The following is a 5,354-nucleotide window of genomic DNA, read 5'->3' on the forward strand; positions in this document are numbered from 1 at the left end:
GTGGTCAGGGTGGGATAGGTTTTGTATTTAGTTACAGCCTTTTTGACAGATAGTTCATAAAAGTTATGTCACAAAGCTGCAGCTGGATTTAGAACATATTTTGTATTGACTATGGCTATGCGCCATTGATTTAGGAGCGGTATTACAGTCATGAAAAACGCCTAACAAAAATTGTTATGTATACTTTTTTTTTACTCACCATCATCTTTCCTCCATAGTCCCCTCGAGACCCTGTGGGTGCCATCATATTGGGCAATGCCTTTTGTTCGATTAGTCGTTAAGCTGCAATAAAAATTAAGTCTTTATTAGCGTCTACTGACGGTACAATAAAATATTTTAGCGCGCACCTATTTTCTTCGTTACAACGCGTAAAAGCGCGAGTCGAGTTGAGACTACGACCGCCACCCTTTCTTTTTAATCGTATGCCTTCAGATTCCAACTCACATTCGAGCACATTTGGGTTAGGTGCACCTAACATCAGGATCATGATAACTATATCTGCAGTACGTGCTACAGCGATTGCCCGCCGACCACGACCTTTGCCCTGCGCGGCACCCTCAATAATTCCAGGCAAATCGAGCACCTGTATATTGGCACCTTTATATTCAATGACTCAATTAAGGCTACGCGCGCATCGCCACTTTTTAACACATCGAAACCATCACCTTTCTCTCCCGTTTTGGCAGGTTCCAGCAATTGTGAACGATACTTAGCAAGCTTTGCTTTCGGTTGTTTTGTTCTTTTGCAGAACGCTGTGTGTCACGTCCATGACTCCTTACAAAATTGTGATTTTTGTTAGCTGTTAGAAAACTCACGAGTTTACCTATAGTTTTAACTGGATAATCACTCACTTAAACTTATTACAAAATCCCATTGCCACTTAGCAGCTAAGAGATCCTCCATGCATTGCAATAACATTGTCAGTAAAGATGGACCAACCCAGATTGTTGAGAAACGTTTTCGGCCTAACCGAATGTTTGGAAATCTCGATTCCAATTCCGTCAATTTGCGGTAGAGGTATGATTGGCGCGCATCTACGTGTATATAGAATACATGATATGGCGAATAAAGGGATTTAATTAAACAAACTTGGCGCAAGCCCCGCCCATTAAGCGTCAACAAAAATGCAATTCGTACACCTTCAGTCTGTGTGCGCGCATTTCTGTTTTCGGCGTTCTGCGGCGTAAACTCTGTAAATTTGCAAACAACCGAGTTACTGGATTTATTTGTTATGCGGAGACGACAATGCATAATTAGTGAGGGGTGATGAGGGACGAAGAGACTAACAGAAATGCTTAAAAGCAGTGAGCTCAAATTGATTTATGAATTGTAATCCCAGTTGCGTAAATATTAATACCAAAAACCGCCGCACGGCTCACGCGGATCCCCCGAGCATTTCATGTTACACCGAGTCTGGCAATTTCGCTGACGCAGGTGGCAAATCAGCACCACAGAAACATTCGCTAGCATATTGTACACCCACATATGGAAACGCCGATTGTAGACAAAGTTGTATGCATTTTTGTGGCGTGTTGGTGGTTTTATAGTTGATAAAATAACCAGAAAGTAGGCGATACTCCTTTTCAGCTTGATAGCAACCGAGCGCAGTATTCGCTGAATGATTGCCAGTGGGACAGTGGTTGGGTAATTTTTTCGCATAAAAATTTCCCAATTGAATAGCACATGCAGTTTGAGCAATTTGTTTTGGACATTCTAGACTTCGCGCGCGTTGCATTGCCGAAAGCGCTTCCTTGGCAGTAATATTACAATGTATTTTAATTCCAAAACGTGCAATATTAAGTATGAGTTAACTAGCATCGTTATTGCGGTTGTTTCCCATTAATGATGATGTTTGTTTTAGCTTAAGTGCAGCTTTATCTTGTTGATAGTTAACAGCCCGCTCACTTACAAAGTCATTACCAAACGATCGTTTATTTGCTTGATTATTGGCATGCGCCAGCGCCGCAGCATTGGCTTCTAGATATGAATTTTTGGGTGGTCAAGATTCCATTGGAGTTAGATATATTTAGCGATTTGTATGCTAGAAACACTTGCAATCCCAATATAAGAACACCTAACAGGAAGAAAAGTTTATAGCGCCGAAACCACCGGAATGCTATGTAGTCAGACATTTTAGTCACAGGGCATTACTAATTTGTGTGTCAGGCGTATTTTTTGGATACGCCGATGTACTGGTAGTAGCCTTTAAAAGATATTTTAATAAAACAAATATGACGGAGGTGCTAGTGGTAGGTGCATATAATGCATAAGGCATGACAGTGGTATGGCCGTTTCAATGATATCGAAAGTAATCCGACGATTTACTGCAGGGTAGCTTAGTCGTAACTTCCTCTTGATAATTACTTTTACAATAAAAGCATTTTTACTATTTTCTATTTTTTTTTTAATAGCATCCTCTTTTGCAATATGAGGAAGGCGATGGTGCTGCTGTAACGTTCGGCATCTGAAACGAGAAAAAAAAGAGAATCGAATAAAATAAAATATAAAATTATCAAAAAGGGAACGATACTCATACTTACCCGTCACACGTTTTTCTTCATAGTGAAAATTCATTCAAAATGTCTCTATACTCATTTCCATGAATGAATGACATTTTGAATGAACGAATCAAGGTTGCCACACGATGACATTTGCTTTTGTCTTTTCTTACGCCGCAAACACATTGCGCGCGACTCCATGGGATCACAAGTCGGATCCGCGGGATCCAACAAACTCGAGTGTTAGTACCCGAACAACTTTACTTTTTCCAACAAATGAAAATTTTGTTTTATTTTGACAATGTGGTGCATAAAAACACAATCAAAATCAACTTTCTTGTGAAAACAAAAGGTGAACCACTCGAGACCGAAATAATTTTCGCGGTTTATTTGCATGGTTTTCATTGTTAAAAGGTTAGTGCTCAGTCAAAATGTAAAACATAAACAGAAACATGTCACACTCAATAGCGGTCTCGCTTTCATGATAGGAATTGTTTTTGTGTACTGAACTTCCGATAAAGTTTCGTCAGTCCTTTTAGCTTGAAATCCAAGCAAGAATAAAGTAGTGTCATATATGCTTTCGATACTACAAACAAGGGAGAAATTAAACTTTTTCAAAAGGACTATAAAATCCCTAAATAATTGCATGACATGACCATTATGTCTCATTACGCTGCCAAATTGGCAGCACCGCACAGCTGCCTCATTCCAATGAGTGGAAGAGTTATCAGCTGACAGCGCTACAAATTGCCACACTCGATAGTGTAGCCTATTCCCGCCAGAGTTGTGTTGAAATCAACAAATACACCACAATTTGTGATTCTCACACAACATGGCCCAAATCAACACCAAGAGTGTTCCCAGACAGCGGATAAAGGCCTCTTGCCATCTGTCGCACATTTTATCTGCACGACGTCATTTGACTAGTCATTTTACAGTCATTCATAGGTTATATTCATAGTCACATTTGCATGGGCGTGGGTAAGTTTTGTGACCAAATTTTGTAGGGCAATTACAAGGAGCCGTGACAACACACGGGTTTACCGTGATATACCGTATATTATCGCGTATTGCCTGCCTTAGGCAAACACCAAAAATATAGTTTGCCCTAAGTCTATATTTAATAATTCTTAATTTTACTATTGGTGGCTTTCAATATCAGCATATTCATTCGGATGAAACTATTTTCAAAACGAAGGATCATTTTAGGCGTATGTCAATCAAAGTTTACTAAGCCTAACAGTGGGTTCAACCACTACACGTCACTACATCGGCAGAATAACTTAACCAGATTATTCATCCCAAATAAACCCTTAACCCGAGTACGCCAACCACAAGCTCGAACAATTAAACTTCTACTCTCCGCCCATTAGCCACGCAACCAACCTATGCAGCGATATTACTAAACGCTACCACTTCCAGACATGCCTGGATTTGCATTCAAACGCTCCAAAACCGAGGCACGCCCCAATGCGTTCACCATCGCTTGTCGTCTGTGCACCAAACCGCACGGAGTGCGATTGTGCCCAATTTACCGTGGTATGTCGACTGAGGAGCGACTACGTGCAATACTCATTCACCGCTATTGTCCCAACTGCCTATCCCCGTTCCACCGCCTGGAAATATGCTCCAGCCAAGACCGATGCCGACGTTGCAGTGAACCACATCACTCGACGCTACATATGGACGAGGATCAGCCGTCACAACCTCAAAGCAAGCACGAAGACGACGATGCGAGTTCGGATGGGGTCCTCTCCATCCATGTCACGGAGCAAACGAAATCATGGGCCCAGCAAGTCGAGGAAGAAGAGGAAGAAGAGAGGCTGGCAAATGCAGCAGAGGTAGCCCAATCGGGCAACTTAGAAACGCCGCGATTCCGGCCACCATTACGTCATGAGAGACCCGAGAACCGCTCGCCTATGCACGGCGCTTTCGCGCGCTTACAAATCGGGGATGGCGCGGAGACACGTCCTTTCCGCCCATCGCACCGCCCTACTGGTAACCAGCGTGACGACGCGGAACCGCGTCCGTCCCGCTCGTCGCAACAGTTCACTGGGAGGGCGGCCCCTAATAAGATGCGCAACGACCATCTAGCTCTCGTGAGGCAACAACAAACCCCCACTGGCTTCAGGAGTGGTAGACTCCGGGACAATTTAGCGGCATCGACTATAACTCGAGCATTGATAGCCATCGCGCCGACAGCCATCGTCCGAATTGAGGCAGGAGGTCGTTCACACCTGGTCCGCGCCCTGTGAGATGCCTGCGCTCCCACCAGCATTATCGATGCCAATCTGTGCAAGGATCTACACCTGGATCGTAACAATACCGCACGTCTTTCGAGGTGCACCGTCGTTCTTCGAGGGAAGTATGGGGTAGCGGGAAAGATCACGACCCAAGCCACCGTAATAGCAAACTATGCCAGGTTAAACCCCACGGCAAATCTGGACCCGTCGGTAGCGGCCCCATTCCAATTCATGAAGCTGGCCGATCCGACATTTTACCGATCGTCCCCAGTGTTGCTCACTTTGGGCGCCGACGTCTACGCCAGTATTATGGTCGGAGGCACACCCACGTCGACTGTCGGCGGGATCCTCGCCCAAGCCACAATTTTCGGCCTCGTCGTGTCTGGAGCCCACCCCCTATAAAACTTTAATTATACCACAAGGTGCATTTTAAACCAAGCAACCCCACGTACTTGAATACTAACGCTTTTCTTTTTCATCCACAGTTCAGCGAGGCTGCATTACTGCGAGCACGGATGTCCGCCGGAGATCGTACTTACGATCCAACTATACATACATATCATAGTTTTAATTTATTTAGTTTATCCTGCCTTGGGAAGGTTGCTGGCGTACT

General features: G+C 43.9%; 1 pseudogene; it reads right to left on the bottom strand.

Annotated features, from left to right (window-relative positions):
- Positions 1 to 277: 277 nt before the first annotated feature.
- LOC137240111 (xylosyltransferase oxt-like) lies at positions 278 to 1,807 on the bottom strand (annotated as a pseudogene).
- Positions 1,808 to 5,354: the final 3,547 nt, after the last annotated feature.

The sequence above is a fragment of the Eurosta solidaginis genome, chromosome 1, assembly GCF_040869045.1.
Source record: "Eurosta solidaginis isolate ZX-2024a chromosome 1, ASM4086904v1, whole genome shotgun sequence".
Classification (NCBI taxonomy): domain Eukaryota; kingdom Metazoa; phylum Arthropoda; class Insecta; order Diptera; family Tephritidae; genus Eurosta; species Eurosta solidaginis.